Source organism: Drosophila tropicalis, unplaced genomic scaffold (assembly GCF_018151085.1).
Source record: "Drosophila tropicalis isolate 14030-0801.00 unplaced genomic scaffold, ASM1815108v1 contig_1009, whole genome shotgun sequence".
Classification (NCBI taxonomy): domain Eukaryota; kingdom Metazoa; phylum Arthropoda; class Insecta; order Diptera; family Drosophilidae; genus Drosophila; species Drosophila tropicalis.
Window position 1 is genome coordinate 238,867 of NW_027172367.1, and position 17,512 is coordinate 256,378.

The 17,512-nt window shown below is 40.1% G+C and overlaps 1 long non-coding RNA gene across 1 annotated transcript; it reads left to right on the plus strand.

The window, feature by feature from the left end:
* Positions 1-6,182: 6,182 nt before the first annotated feature.
* On the plus strand, positions 6,183-6,995 carry LOC137587119 (uncharacterized). Its single transcript, XR_011033869.1, has 3 exons — positions 6,183-6,226; positions 6,395-6,891; positions 6,949-6,995. It is a non-coding gene; the product is annotated as an uncharacterized lncRNA (long non-coding RNA).
* The last annotated feature ends 10,517 nt before the right edge of the window (positions 6,996-17,512 follow it).

The following is a 17,512-nucleotide window of genomic DNA, read 5'->3' on the forward strand; positions in this document are numbered from 1 at the left end:
CATAATTCCTAATCCATAATCCATAATGTGGCTGTCACTGCAATCCGAGAGCATACTAAGGATTTGTTTTAGATATTCAAATGGTTTATGTATGCCAAGCACAACTGTACCATCAGTTATCAAAGTTAAGTCGTTCTCTATGGTAAGCCTTAAAATCATTTGTTAGTTTTGTTTAAATTTCCTGCACAACTGTACTTTGTATGCCCCATTTTAAATGTTACCCCCATACTTTATCATATGTCACCATAATTCATTAAAATCGATAATAGAACCCACCCTTCTTGGCATGCGGCAGGCATTGGCACTGGCACTGGCACTGGCCTGGCACTGGGGTCCTCGATTTCAACCATTCCGCAATCCTGGCAGCTGCGCACCTATAGAGAACACCTTTTGAGCGCCGAGCCGCGTGCGCAATATAAATAACAAGAAATTTCCTATGAAAAAAACCCACTTCAGATGGCATAAAGAAGAAAACTTCCATTCAATAAGAGAGCTCGTCGGCGCTCGCTATCGTCTCCCTGAGCTATAACAATGGACACGATCTGGGCATTGTCTCCACAACATCTTTCGCGATCATTCGCTTTTGTATGTTCCGTCGCCTGGGCTGGGTTTGCTCAATGAACCGGGCGAGAAAGATTCAATAATCAACACGTGTTGCAATTCATTCAAGTTTCTGTTGTCAACAAGTTTGTGATGTCTCTGATTTATTGATTGGGTCAAGGGTAACAGCGGCGAATACGGCAGCTGCTAAAATGGATCGGGGATCCAAAGAGATAGTAAAAGTTCGAATGAGTAATGAATGAACACTCGTAAAATAGCAGCAGCCATGTGCTAATCACACCTCTACATATGCACATACATACATGAAATATGTATTAAACTACTTAGGAATCCATTAGGATGAGGCAGGACCGCAAAATGCGTGAAGTGTAACGAAATAACTAAGGATAATTTAACACTTGCACGCAATTTCATATTTTACGACTTAAAGACACATTTGTCGAGTGCGTGTGCAGACAATTTATGGGTTGATTAAAACCAACAACCGATACTTGGCACGCAAAGTTCAGAGTTCCTTCTCTCTGTCCTTCTTGCTCTTTCTCTGAAATCAATAGGCGCACAAATGTATGCAACACAAAATATCAAACACTTTTGTATATGATTTATGGATAAGGTCATAGGGCCAAAGACTTTCAAGAGAAAGAGAGTTTATTTATTTCGTCATGAAGCAAAAACAAATAGAGGAAGTCGAACTTAGTCATTGACTTGACTCTGCTCTTCTCCAGACAGTTTCGCTCTGTCCTGGGTATGCGTGTGTGCAAGTTTGTCTATGTGTGAGTTTTGTCTCTTCCTGTTTGCCATGTCCCTAAGCTAGAAATAAAGTAAATTGCACTGGACTTGCCGGCTTCCTACTGAAATCATTTCAAATTGCCAGCAAACAGAGATACAAAGACACCGAGAAACGGAGCGAGAAGGAGAGAGATGCTAAAAAAATTTACATGCATACATATCTAGAAATGAGAATCTCGAACTGTGTGTCCTGTTTGTCCTGAGCAATGCAATGTGACATTTGCATGTGCTGGGTGTAAGCAAGGTCCAGTCTCTTCTCTTTTTCTGTCTTCCGCCCCTTTCGGTTCATCTAGAAAGCAGTTTGAAATTAAGTAGAAAATGCAAAAAAAAATTAAATAAACCAAAAAACCAGAGGGCCGGGGCTAACTTCGACCGCGCCAAAGTTTGTGTACCCTTGCAACTTTTTTTGGTAACTCTATCCTTACCTATTAGCCATCAATGTGGAAGAACGTTTTATCAAAAAAGGCTTATGTTTGCGAAAGAATGGCCTACAATCATAGGAAATAACGAAGATATTGATCAAAGTCACTGTTTTCCACCGATCGTTCCTATGGGAGCTATATGATATAGTCACCCGATCTTTATCAAATTCGGCACAGTCATTAACATATATATTAAATTAAGAAATGTTTAATTTAAAAGCAATCGCGTTAAAAGTAACGAAGTTATTTACAAAAGTCACTGTTTTCGACCAATCGTTGCTATGGGAGCTATATGATATAGTCACCTGATCTTGATCAAATTTGGCATAGTCGCTTATAGGCGTAGTAAACTCTCTAATATTAAGTTTCACGACAATAGCTCAGAAAATAACGAAGGTATTGAGAAAGTCACTATTCGTGACTTGGCCGTTTGTATGGGAGCTATATTATATAGTCACCCGATCTTGATCAAATTTGGCATAGTCGCTTATAGGCGTAGTAAACTCTCTAATATTAAGTTTCACGATAATAGCATAGAAAATAACGAAGTTATTGAGAAAAGTCACTGTTCGTGACTTTGGGGTTTGTATGGGAGCTATATGATATAGTGGTCCGATCCTGCTGAATCCGAGATATACAACGCCTGCAGTATATACAAGCCTACGTGCAAAATTTCAGCTCTGTAGCTCTTACGGTCTAGGAGGAGTTTGCGTTGATCCAGACGGACGGACGGACGGACGGACGGACGGACGGACGGACCTGGCTAGTTGAACTCGTCTCGTCGTGCTGATCAAGAATATATATACTTTGTATGGTCGGAGATGCTTCGTTCTATGCGTTGCACACTTCTGACCAAAATTAATATACCCTTTTTGCAAGGGTATAAAAAAAGAAAGTCAGAGAGTCACAGGGTAACACGAGTTAGTTGTTCCTGCAGTTGAATACCCTGTGGCCACACCAACACGTCTCTCCGAGTGTCCTCATAGATGAAAATAAGAATTCTGTCAAAATTTAGTTGCCCTATAGAAAGTAAGAGGTATCACTGTGTCGAATCAACACTTTTCTCCTTGGAAACATTTTGACTTTAATTCTCTGTGCAAAGAGTTAACTAAACATGTGAGTTTATTTTCATTTTGGGTTGTCCGGAAAGGCAAAGGTAGTAGAAGAACAATGCGCACAGAACAGAGCTCACTCCCAAGGCCTATGGAATGTTATGTGACGACAACTTGTACTTCTTTGCCGATTTGGTTGAATATTTTTTGTACTAGGATAGAAGCTCTCACTTATCAATCTAATTGTAAGTAAATAACTATAAGTTATTTGTCATATACTCACACATCAGCTTCAGCGTATTCTCGGGACTTCTGCGTGGGGGAGGAAAAATTGGAAATTAAATTTGCTTCTGACACCAATTTTCAAAAACAGCTTTTCCGCAAACTTGACATGTTCCTAATTGATTTTGTTCCTTTTTTTTTTTTGGCAATTTAATATTGCCAAAGAAAAGCTTGTACCAACGCCTTGACGTGGGCGGGGCAGTGTCCTCGTCAGAGGCCAGTAAAAGACGCAAGGGGCAAAATCCTTTTCAGCACATATTTCTTGGTTGGCCATTCAGCATAAAAAGAGAAAAGGAAAGGAAAGGAAAGGCAAGGAGAAAGAAACTGGTGAAGGTGCACGAATTCTCCCATCCTGGTTTCAATCTCGTCTCGTCGTTTTTTTATGCGCCACATGTGCCAAAAGCTTTCATAAAGCAAACACACATCCCGCCTTCAACTACTCGACCATTTTTTCATCCTTATGTGGAGGCGAGGTCTGCATGGGTTATGGGAATTTTTGATTGACATCGGGTTTCCAAATACAGCACAAAAGTAAGCTTGGCGCGTTGACTACAGGAGCCGAGGCAGAAGTTACCCAGTTTAGCTCTGCACCGCCTGTGGCGCCTCTGATGCAATATTGACAGGCAAACACATACACACTCACACACTTACTCATTCGTCCATATACAGGAAGTCATCGAAGGAGGCGGAGAAGCTACTGGAGAAGCCATCAGCTGCCTGCTGTATGCTGTAGGTTCTGCTCACCTTTGGCACAGTGGTCTCAGAGGATTGAATTCATTTTGGGGTGAATCTAAGACCTTTTAAAACCAAATCAATTTAGTAATTCATCCAAGTAGCACTAGTCGAAAAGAAGAACCAGGAAATGTAAGCTACAGATTCCAAGTCCACACGAGTCAGAAGAGTCATTTGAAACCATTTTAATTGATTTTCGAACTAAATTCGATGCAATTATGGAAATGGCGAGGCAAGAAATACATTTTTATCCACCTGAATCATCAATTAATGATTTCGTATGGTCATTGGGCTTAATTAGTTCATAACCTCGTCGAAACGTTCAGGTTTTTGTAATTAGTGCAGATGGAAAATAGATCTTCCTACTGAAAGATTGATGCTCTGTTGCTTATTTTGACCCACGGTTCCATTTTCTTCTCTGTCCCTTGAATTTTTGTTGTTTTTTGCTTGATTTTTTTCTCTCTGTCGAGCATAAATGAAAAAGTTTTTTGGTTAGCACTCAGCACATACCCAATTTTCTTTTTTCTTGGCCAAAAATACGTGTATGTTTTTCTTTAGCCGGCAAGAGGATCCTCCTCTCTGCCTCATATTCCTTCCATCCCACACCCAGCCAGCCACATACATCTCTTCAGTCCTAGTTCCTCCTTCTCGTGTTGCCTTGTGTTTGCTTTTGAAGCAGCGCAAATTAGTTTTTTCACTTTGGTCGCGCTCGTTCGCGTTTTTGTCGGTTGGTCTTTGTGTGTTGTGCTGAGGTGTGTGGGTGTGTGTGTATGGCCCGTTGCTTGCTTTTAACGTTAAATGACGAAATAGCTTTACGGTTCATTGATGCACGTAGCATGTCCTCAACACACACACACACATCCCCCTAACCCCTAACCCCTAACCCCTAACCGCTAACCCCCCACCTCAGGCACATCCCCTTTACATTTTCCTTTTTTAGCTAGCAAGTCACACGCCCAATTAGTAGACCAAGTTTTTAGTCGCTTAGAACTCTGTAGACGTACGGTTAAGCTTCATTGAATCTCCACTATGTATTTGCATTGGCCATTTGTTTAGTGACCTGTCCCCCCTGCCACACACTCACACACACACACACACACTGGCTCTTCATCTGCAGTGAACTGTCAGTGTTTTGTATAAAACGCGCACTTTTTTGGCTACAGTTTTCATGTTCTTTTTTCCATTTTGTTTCGTAACTCGTTCCCGTTTTGTATTTGAAATAGCCAAAGCTATTTGGCTAAGGCCAATGAAAAGCTGTTAAGTTTAGTTGGAATTTTTCAAGCGTTGATTTATTCAATAAACATGAGTGAAAAAAGAAGACGAAGCCTTTTCTATAAACCTGCCACTCAATGGAATGGAGTGTATGGAAATGGAGTGTGTGGAAATTTGAATTCTCATGCCTGTAAAACTTTTATAGGATTGAACTTTAAGGGTTTTCGAGTGTATGTATATGGATTCAATTCATTTAAATGTGAATTATAGGGGGTTAGCTGCCCTTACTAAGCCTAGTCCGCACCTAACTTCCAAATGTGACATGTGAGCATAAATTTAGATAACTGCATTAGCATAAACCGGAACTAAAGTCCAGTGAAGCGTAAGACATGCAGACTTATTATTATTAGTACTAGTATCTACTATTATTATTATTATTATTATTATTAATAGCAGACAAACTTTTACACCCAGTTGAATCAAAGTGAAATGCTCCGCGATATGACATGATAATGAAGTCTGATGAAGATGAAGCGATGAATCCAATGCCGATGCCGTTGAACTGAAAAGTTGGGGCAAGTGACGAGCATTCTAGCGCAAAGTGCAGATAAAGACATCAATGACAACGACAGATACAGATTCGGCTTCAGATACGGATACAGATACGTATGTATATAAATTTGTAGCATGTCAAGCCAGAAAAGCGAGAGAAAAGCGTTACAAATGGCAATTTATAAACATGGTCGAAAATGTTTGATGGACATCAGCTCGAACCGCCTCGGTCATTAATGTCAAAAGTATACGGAGCGGGCGACGGACGAGCGGAGACAGCGGCTGACGATAATGTTAATGCTCTTGCAGTTGGAGGGGGCGCCATCACTGGGCGTGGCTGCCTTGCCGAGGCAATCGCTTGGCTGACCACAAGTCCTCACACTAGCACTCACACTCAGGCTCAATCTCAAGCGCCGTGGGCTGCTGTCGCCATCACCATTTGATGATGCTGATGATGCTACTGGCGCTGCACACGCTCGGCCAAGTTGGCGGCACGTGTCCAGGCCACGTTGCCGTCGTCATCGCTGTCGCCCTTCCCATTATCATCTCCATCTCAACATCCTGCTGTTAGTGTGTCCGTGTGTGTGTATGCGACGCCCAGAGCCATCAGTGGTCTGCTATTGGGTAAGTATGTTCCTTATTGCCCTGGTGTTGCCTTGGTAAATCAGTTGAAGGATTGTTTTCCATTTTTTATTTCTTTTGCACCAAAATTTACATATTCTTAATTAGCTAAACGAAAAATCATTAATCATTCAAGGCCTTCCACTCAATGAATATATAAATTATTTACAGATTGCAATATACAATTTTACTACAGTATCAAACATTAGGTTCAGTTATTAAATTATAAACTGTCTTCATTAAATAGTAAAAAGTAAAGGATGATCTTACTTTTTACGCTGGTTATGTACACTTTTCCGAATTGACCGATACCTCAAGTGTCAATGATTCCACCTAGGACTAGAATAACTGGTATAAATTTTATCAATTACAAGTTACTAGTGAAAGTCAAACTTTAAAGGACAAAGTCAAAATGAAAGAAGGAAGTTATCTTCATTTTCTAATTGTAAGTGGAACCAATTCTGAATTACTTTTCAGTTACCGGTAAATACTACTTTAATGCCATAAGTATTAGTATTATAATTCATCATCCTTTATAGTACCTATTCCCAGTAATCACAAAAAAGAAACTGAGTCCTCCACCGTGGCCACTCAAACCAAATAAACCTCTCTCTGCAACAGAAAACAAAGTAGGCCCATTTAATAAACCAAAGGATTTCAGCTCAGGTGTCAGTCACTAAGTCCCGTGTCCTCCCAATTCATAGTTCACTATACATATATTGCAGAAATCGCAGCTATATTAGAAGCCTTCACAAGAGTAGACCGATGTAACCGATACTATGCCGTCTGCATAGACTCTCTATCAACACTTCAATCGAAATAAGAGACATCATCACCCAGAAATTGCAGTGTATTATTCTGATTTGGCTACCAGGACACAGCAACATCAAGGAAAATGAGAGCAGCCCGAGAAGCACAACTCCTTCCCTTCATTTGTGAAAGCAAATGAATCACAGAAGCATTACAGATCAGTTTGAACTCTTGAAATACAACCTGTAGACACAATCCTCACACCATTACACCGAATTATACTCAATTCCTCAGAACACTTAGTAGAATGTTAGTTTTGGACAGTATTTTGAACAACTAAACCGACTCAAACCATAACACCTACAGGACATTACATTCGCAATAATTTCCTCACCTCGGGAAAACTCTTTCAAAATAGTTCCTTTGCTCATATAAAACTTTTGTGGAGAAAGACGAAAAATATAATCTTACTAAATGGATGAGATGGAAGATTTTCATACAATATCAATTTCATGGACTCATTTTAGTCTTTATATGTCGACTTTGAATGTTAGAACAACCTTTTGTTTTTTTTTTTTCATTTATTCTTAATAAAGTTTGTTTAATTTACAGCGTCAAAGTGAAATAGGTTGAATCTCGGGCCAGGATTGAAATTCATTGAGGCCACACGCTTCATTTGCTTAATGTGCCGTCCTTTCAATGGAATGCTGTTGGTTTTTTGCATGTACTTCCACTTTCTGCCACACTTTGCTGCATCGCCTGGTTAGCATAATAAATCGATTAGCTCGTCAACACTTTGGGGGCTTGCGGTGTTTTTTTTTTAGGTATCGGTGGGATTTTCCATATTTAATAACCATGAGGCTGGAGGGGTTGACGGAGGACAGAGAGCAGAAGTTGGAAGGAGGCAAAGGCTTTGCCCGGCCATCGTGATGACGCTGGATGATTATTCTAATATTATGCCAACCGCTGACACCCCCGATGCCCCCAACCGCCGACTAAGCGAACAGGCAGCCAAACGAGAGTGAGGATGGTTTTCTGTTTCCTCCGCTTTGCCCCTTTCGCTCAAAATGATTGATGGCTTTTGTGGCACGCTGCTGGGTTGCCGTTGTCCCGGGTCCGGGTACACATACAGACACACACAGATGTAGATCATACATTTGTATGGGTGTGCGGCATATACATAAATATGAACATGTACCTATGTATATACCATATCTTTTTTTATTTCTTCAGCCACGTTTCGTTTTTTATGATGTTTTGCATTTTTTGTTTTGCTGTTGTTGTTTATGGTCCATCATCAGCATCTCACGGACGTTGCCTCCGCCTGCGTAATAAATCTCCTTATACATACACATCCATATACATACATATATATACCTATGTATATAATATACTTATATAATTTTTTGTACATTCCTTCGTTTCTTGTTTATCATTTTGTGTCATGCGATTCACTCTTCTTGCTGCGTGCCAGGACGTTATTAAAAACGAGAACGGGAATAAAAACAGACGAGCGTCATATTAAAGTGTTCCCAGGCATTATAATTTCATATGGAACCATCCATCTCAGTTTTGGCATTTCCATATTAATGCTTGAATAATTCTCTGCATTCAGTTTTGGTCATAGCAAGCCACATTAGTTTATACGCCCCATCATCGTTCACCCAAAAAATGATTAGACATGGCCAAGGAACGGATACACATCCGGAGTCCTTTTAAATTTAAGCTTAAACGAAAGGGTATTGATTTTATTAGCTGAGTGACTCAAAAAGGGGAAGACAGAAGCAGTGAATTCTAATGGAAATGTTTAGAACATGAAGGACCAACAAGAATGGAAAAGAATGATATTTTTAACTTTTGTCATAATATCAAAATTATACAAGATGGCTTAGTTACTGAGTTCCAAGTTAATCAGGGGGCTTTTAGATTATTAATGTTAATGTTATAAAGAATCTTTGGATTAGGTATGAGGTTATATTCCACTTATTCCTAGGGTGAAATACCCAATTTATAAGTAAATCTTCCCTTAGTGGCCATAATTCTTCCTCATTAAACTCCGATTTCTTACTTCTGCCAAACCAAACAAAAAGGGCAAGATTATGGGGCAAATTGTTTTCGTTTTCTTTCTCAAACAAAATGTTGCCACTTGGCTTTGGTTCCGTAATAGCAGTCGTCGACAAAATGTGACAAATTTTTGGGGAGCCCGACACAAAACAGGAAACTCGAGCTCCAAACTCAGTCGAAACAAAATGCTTGTACCTGTGCCCATCTTATACAAATATATCTGAGGAGCAGAAGTGCTTCCTGTGGCGTGTTCAAATGCAAATCCTGTGCAAACCTGCAAACTTTTTAAAGCCCAATAAGGACAACGGCAACAACAACTAGAAGAACTTTGGCTACCTTAGCCATAAATCAAGGGCCACCAACTTGGTAGGCTTGTTGTGTTCTCTGATTTTTCTTTCGCCTTTGTTTTGTTGAAGACAGCATATCCTGAATTTACCTTCTTTCTCGCTTATTTTCTCTCTTATGTCTGTTTTCGCTGTCTCCTTCTCTGTCTCTGCCTCTGTCTCCGTCTCTTTCAATGTTTGTTTCGCAGAGAAGCGTCGCAAAAACATAAATCCAAACGCCAAGACAAATTTCACAGATCCGCTGTGGGCGGGGGGGAGATGGGGTCTCAAGTCTGGGATGAGGTGGAAAAACTTTCCTTCCAAGTTTTTCTGCCCTATTCCTGCTTATCCCCCGCGTCTTCCTCTTCACTGCTGCTTTACGCTTTATGATTTATGCCTGGCACGCCATTGGGTAAGGGTGTTCTCCATGTATCTCTGGCAAAAAGTTCCTTATATTTTGCTTGCCCGGGGTGGTGGGGGCTGACTAGAGGTATATGCGCGAAAAATTATTTGGCCAGGCAAGTAGCTCCGTTCCGCCTCCGCCTCACTCTGTCGTGGCTCTAATGCCCACCCGTTGTTCTAAGCCATTTGCGTGGATTGCCTGCAATTTGCTGCCGAGATTTCTCCAAGAAGTTCTCTTGCTTCTGGTTTATACTTTCAGGGAAAATGGAGGAAAAGCTGTTGGAGGAAAGGGGAGTGTTCATCTCTCCGAAGTCGTGTGTCTGTTTCAAAATTATGTTTGTGCAAAAGATTTGCTTGTCTTGTATGCATGTGCGTGTGTGTGTGTGTGTGTGGGTGTGGGTGTGCAGGAAGCTCTTGTGTCTTGGGATTTAATGTGTCCGTTCCCGAACCCGTGTCCTTGTCCTTTTGCTCGACCTCCCTCAGAGCGAGGACTACCAAAATTGCGCTTAAATTAATTGCAAATGGCGCATGATTAAGGGGAAGTAATAAACGGCTAATTGTTTATGATTTAATGATTCCCGGGTCTATACAGTTTTCCTTTTTCGGCCAGTTTTGAAAAGATTCAAAGGGTGGCAATAAAAACTCAAAAAAATCAAGTAAGGATATTGAAAATGTTTTACCCTCAATATGTTTCGAACTCAAGCCATTAAGTGTTTTAAACTTAATCTATAAAGAAAAGTCAACTTCGAAAATCAGTCTTTACTTTCAGATGATGCTATAGCTAAATAGCTTCAGAACTGAGGAGAAATTTAACTAGAGAAATTTGAACAAAAGGCCATCAAACTTTTAGTCTGTCTCCTTTTTATCAAAATATTTAAAGACATCGATTTAAGGGAAAGCCGTACTTTCTGACGATCCAAAATGATAAGAGACTGCCGAATTAAATTTCCGTCTTGAAAGAATTGTCACTTTTAGATCGTGTTGTCGAATTGACGATTGTTGGTGTAAACTTTTCTGACTAATGTCGGGATCAGATAAGTATGTAGTTAATAAGTCAACAACTGCCTTGGTTTTTTTTTTTTAATTTCAAGATATTCCAAATAAAGGGAATGATAGTACATTCCAAATCATTGTAGTCTTTTTTTAAGTCTCTATCTTGTACACCCACCAAGAACTATTCTCTCCGCAATTAATGCAAGCTCTGAACCTCACAGGGGCTGGGCTGACTAAGCCCACAAACTATTCTAGGATCTTTGTACTGTTTTAAGACTAGATAATATGTCAGCATATGCTTCAAAATCTGCAATGTGGATAAGTGTGCTTTGGTGTACAACATTTCTTACAATAACTAGCTCAGAGTTCTTTTCACCATTGATCATCCAACCATCGTTTGATATTGAGTTTTAGGACACAGTTTCTATGATGTTAGTGTTTTAATAATTTGTGTTACTTCAGTTTTTCATCTAAAATCGTTTATTAAATGTATGTTTTTTTTAAATGAAAAGTTGGATTGTTTTACATGGGGTGGCTTTGGATAAATTACTATGGTCAACGACTGAAGTTTATGGCTAGGGTACATCCTGTTCTCAGGAACCACTTGGAAATCTTTGCTTTGCTTCTGTCTGTGTTGTAATGACAAATGTAACCCTACTTAAAATAATTACTGCGCCTTAATTGCGCTGTCAGTTGGTGTCTACTTAAAGAAATATTATCCCGCATTCCACAATACGCAAGTAAAGGGTGAAAACGACTCCTGCCGAGAACTGACGGAGAAGGGACACGTAAGTACACGATAAGCGTAAGAGATGAGTGCTCAGCATATGTCAATTAAGTTATAATTCTATTCGGCATGCTGAGTCCTATGCTGAAGGACTGTCAATCATTTCAGCTTTTCAATGCCGTTCCTGCTGCTGGCTTACTGACTTTGCCGTTCAAAACCGTCCTCGCAAGACATGTAGGGGCTGGCTCTAAGACGACGACAACAACATCATTGCGAACAACGACCACATCAAGTTGTCAACAAACAACCCTCGGAGCCCGAGATCCACAATTATCAGCGATAATTATGCAATATTTTTACCCAACGAGTGGCTGATGAGGATTCGGATGGATATGGGTGGAGAGATGCTGAGAAAATACACAATGCAGAAGAAAATTGCCGTAGTACGCATTCACAATTTCCCAATTGCCTAATTTTCCCATGCACACGATGGCGTCTGATTGATTGGAAAACCTGGTGGCTCACACACAATTTTCTCAGTCTTCTTGTTAAGCATTCTTACAAACAAGGGTATGGAATATGGCATGTTGGAGCCGAAAGTCGACAAAGAACGCATAGGACTAGAACAGGCAACTCGATATTAGAATCTTCAAATATTATATCAACGTTTCAATGTGTGAAATTAATCTGAAATAGGCTTAAACATATTTATGATTCTTTTTTGAATTGGCACTTGCATATTATCTTTTGAGGTATTCAGATAGTCGTACCTTTCATTGTTTTAAGCCCTATTCTTATTTTAATTAGGCACCGGTGTCGAGTTGGAATCGAATCGAGCTTGTTAATTGGCTGTAATGCTGCCAGCTTTGGCGTCGAACGTCATTCCTATCCTGGTCTCCTCCAGGGTGGTGCTCGGCATCGTGAAATCTGCGCTTTTTTTGCCTCAGTTTCTGCCTTCTCCTTTGCATGTTGGTGCGCCAATTTGCGTCCTGGTCTCCAGCTACATCACTCAATGGTGTGTTAAGTCAGTCAATAGGCGCCGCCGCCAATCAGTGCTTCAAGTTGGCCCACCGTCTGCCGTTACCCAACGAGCCCTTCTCCTAGGCTTGCCTGTTCGGTTGAAAGCCCTGGCGCGTTCTTAATAGAAAAGCGCTTTTTCAATTATGTTAGCCAACTCCTTTTTTCGAGCTGAGTTGCTGGTCTGGGCTGGTGCTCTTCTGGCATGTTGTGTACCTTTTAATTTACTATTTTTGCAACGTCCAAAGAGAGTTACGTTCGTAGTCCTTGCCATGTAGTTGTAGTGAGGCAGCAGCAGCAGTAGAAGCAGAAGCATCCTGCTGTTAGTATCCAATTAAAATCGAAAATTAAATGTCAGAAAAGAAGCAGGCAACTCTCGCAGACTGTTGCCTGGTTGGTTGCTTGCCTTGCCTTGGCTTGCACTGCCCAGGATTGGTTTGGGTCGAGTTGGGTGTACTAAGACGCTTACTTATTGAATATTTACTCGGCCTGCGGCTAGAAAAACCTAATTGCCTTGACCGTAAGCAAACAAACAGACTTCCTTCCACACCCACTTGAAAACACACCACCACCCACCCAATTCCCGGGCAGCTCCAGCTTGAAAAATGCATGATGGCAACCAGCTGCCTGCTGCCTGCTGCTTGCTGCCCGCCCTTAGCCACAACAAATAGACAAACATAATCAAAAGTATGTGTGTACCTCGTTCGGGGCACTTGAAAATCACGCCCAATTTGACATGCGCCTAGTGTAAATATATGTTTACCCAAAAAGCGTTCCGGGGTGGCGTAGGTCCGGGCTCAGACCCATGTGCAAAAATCCGTGTACAAATTCCGTGAATAATTGATATCAAGCGAATGCAATCGTGTGTGTGGTCGTTGACTATGTAAACTTAGTCATTAATGGCCTCAAGGCCCTTAATATATGAACGAGTATATGTTTGTATACATATATGAACGTGCAAATGTACTTTTGTTACCGCTCCACAACCTCATCCGCATCGTCATCCTTGATCCCATCCCCATACTTGATGGATATCCTCTGTGTTGTCGTTTGTCGCAATATTTTCTTTGTGCATTTTAAATACTTTGTGTGTTTTGGCTTATTGGATAGGTTCAGTCAAATGGCTCAGAACTGCTTCCTCCCAATCAAATAAGAGGTGAGTTTCAAATCTTGAGGAATATTTAGTATTATTATTAAGTATAAATTCTTATGAGAAATTTCAAATTAATAGAATACTTTCCTTGAGAGAAAATAATAAAATTTATTATATGGCAGGCCAATTCTGTGAGGAATTAGGAGAAATTTCATAGGTTAAAGAAGACCATTCCTGCAAGACAATGGTGAGTGAGTTGCATCTTTTGTGGAACCTCTTCCAGATCGTTCCCTAAAACACGTTTATTTCTTCTACATAGATGCTTTTTAGACTTTCTCTCTGCTCATTATCTAACATGAATTCATGATCTATTATTTAACTTAAATATTGCATTAAGAATGAGATTACAAATGCCATCAAAAACTTCAAATATTTATCGAGTGCTAAGATCGGATAATTTAAACTTTGTTACAAATTTAGGTTTAAGTTTTGTAAATTAGAAAATATCATTCGTTAATCGTTAAATAATTTTAAGTTCTGCTAAATTTGATTAGATTTGAGATAACCATTTTTTACTCTCACCAACCAATATCAATCAGGTGGCATACATTATTGTTAAAGGTAAATGACAAAAGGTGATTAAAAGTTTATGCGATTGCAGTTAAATTTAATCCCTTAAGAAAATGACAGACATAGCGAAGTGTAACAGGAATGGCCAATGGATTTGCAAACAACCAAACGAGTCCAATCGGCCACGAACTTGAAGAAAAGTTCTCTGGCAACAAGCAAAGCAGGCGCCAAAAATATGTTTTGAGATTGGGAGGAGGTGGATGTAGATGCTCGCGCATGGCCGACAAGGACCTGGACCGCCATTTTGTGTGCACACACACACACACACACAGTCATTCAAAAACACATAAACACAAACATCAAATATAGGCGGAAGTTCAAAGTATGATGCGGAAGTCTGTATGACGGCGATTGCTAATGGACGCCAGTGCTTGGGCCACGGCGGAGAGGCTCCTGCTCTGGGCAGCGACTACGGTTGAGTTCATTTCGGAATTAGGGAGTGGGCAGCTTCAAATAAAAAGGGAAACAAACAGAAAGAAACAAATAAAACGATTTTAAACCATGCTCAGCTTACTTTTTTTGGTTTTTTTTTTTTTTGGAGAGGGGCATTAAGTCCAACGGTGTACGAAGTTAGATAAACGGATTAAGTGGCGACAATGTCACACACAGGAACACAGCAGACAGCAGCCGAGGTGGCTCTGGTGTGGCATTGGAGAAGGCTTTGGTCCGTTATCATCTGCCCCTGGTCTTGGTTTCGGCCAGGATCAACAAAGGTAGCAACATATAGAAAAACAACAGCAATAAGAGCAACTACAATGGTCAACGGGCCATAAATCGATATCCCATTAAAAGCAGAACTCCTGCATGTCAGCCAGACATGATTGATTCAAGGTTACTGATTACTTTTATTGACAAGAATTGTAGCTTTCTCATGCAACAACCAGATTTTAAATTCATTTTTTCAGACAAGAACAAATAAAAGCCATCTAAAATGTTATCCTGATTTTCAGTCAGAGGTTTTAAGTATTGGAAAAAAAGTCTTTAATAGATGTTATCGTTTAGTGGTATCAAACGAGTCTAAGAAGTTATTTGGTTTGATTGGAGAGGGATGATATTCTGCCCAACAACTTTTATTGCTGTTTCATAAATGATAGAAATGATTTCAGAATGAGAAATCAGACTGCTCAGAAATACATATATAAACACGTTATGCGTCCGTCTGTGGAAAATTGATGCAGTCAAGTCAAAACACGAAGGGAGTTAATAGTCCCTCCTCTTAATAGCCAAAAAAAAAAAAAAACAATGATATTTCGGCAAATTGTAGGTCTCCCTTATTGCTCAGAAGTTAACACACCGGATTTAATCTCGAAAAAAACAGTATTCGTACAAAAGTCCTTCAAAATACAAAACAATCGGGCAGAAAAAGAAATCACATCGCAAAATGTTCGTCAAGGGATGTAGGACTTTGTTGCATTCCGAAAAGACCCATCCAAATTGAAGGTGTATGTTGACTTAATTCCTTCACTTTATGTTACTTATGAAACTTTGCCTTTTAAATGAATGATTTTGAATAAATGCGGTTTAAAAAAAAAGCCCTTAGGAACCAATTTACAATCTTGATTTTCAGAAAGCGTCATAATATGTGAAAAATTGATTTTCCTTCCTGGTGCGTTCTTTAGCCCAGAACTATCCAGTTATTACAAAATGGACCGAAAGTAACTAAGCACTACACTATTAAAAAAATATATATATATGGGATTCAGGAAAGTATGTATACAAATACAGCACATACGAGTGCCTATACCTACATTTTCATTTTTAAGTTATTCATTCAAGACTTTTAAATTTTGTTGCTTACAGTCAGCATGAAATCGCTGAGTTCCCATCTCAGGATGCGTATTTATTATTACCTGCAAGACTTGTTTTTAAGTCCCCAAATATTTGAGAGGATATCTGTAGACACCACTCCATCTTTCTGTCCCACCCTGCTTCCTTATCACTTTCTGCCTCTGTCTGTTCTTGTGCGTTTAATCAAACACACTTCCGTTGCAAACGGCTTGAACTGCTTCAATCAAACAACAACCACAAAATATTTCAAGTGTGGCTGCCTGGGTTCAGGCAAGTGCAGGAGCAGGAGCTGGAGCAGAAGCAAAAACAGGCAGTCAGCAGGAGCAGAAACCATCCGCCACTGTATAGACAAAACTCATCGACGAAGAAATACCTCAACGATGAGAATGATGTTGATGATGATGATGAACCCTTCGCCAGGCACTCGAGTGCACACGGTGGCTAGTACTTGAGGCAGAGCCTCCTCGTCGATTGTTTTCCATGAGACGAGTAGTCGGGCAGTTCTGCAAAAAAAATTAAACAAATGAGAAGAAAAGTGGGTGAAAAATTGTTGTTTAGGCATCGCCGACGGATTCAGCCACAGAAGCAGCAGTCGCCAGCCGCCTTTTGCCAGCCACTTCAATATCACATGAAAATATTTCATAAATTACGCGCCTAATTAAAAAGGGGAACCCCACATTGATCCAGCACCAGAACGAGAACCAGCACTTGAGAGTCTGACTAGGCTGACCAGACGACCACGCCAGACGTCAGGGGGACAGGCAACTCTACACTTGCGAGCCAACCCTTTTAGCCTTACTCAATTATTGGTCCTCTGATTTATGGCAGAGATGGAGATTGGCTTGTGGGTCCTAGACGAGTTATTGGTGTTTTACCCCTGCCACTTCATCCAACTCTCGTTGAAACTCAGTGGAGCTTGGGCTGTTCATTTGCATTTTCGATATGTATGGGGCTTCTGTGCAGGTTTATTGCTGGTTGACCACCATCCAGAGTCGGTAAAATGGCGGCGGCGCAATTTTAAGTGCAATCATTTCATTTCATTTTCTTTTCCCCCCTTTATTAAGGGCTAGTATCGATATGTAATTTGGCTCGTGGGCTAGTCCCTCATATATTTGCGAGTAGACCTGTGTATCATTCAGCCTTTTTGTAATACAGTTTCAAGGTTACTAGGAAAATTTCATAATTTAAAGTAAGACCAAATCGATATTATTCTAACTTTCACCCTAAAATCAATAATGTGGAATCTTAAAACTTATTTGGGACACATTTAAACTAGAACTAGTTTAGATCATGTCTTTAGATTACGACCTACAATACATATGAGTAAAAATTACAAAGAACTTAGAAGTCTCAATATTCAGAGAAGCTCAAGAATCTACATCACTTGCAGAACTCTCACTTTTGTTCTAATCCAGCTGCTTTCTTACCCGAATGACACTCTTGGTCTGACCGATAACATAAAGAAAACATATTGGAACGATTCCGATTTCTATTTTGGATAT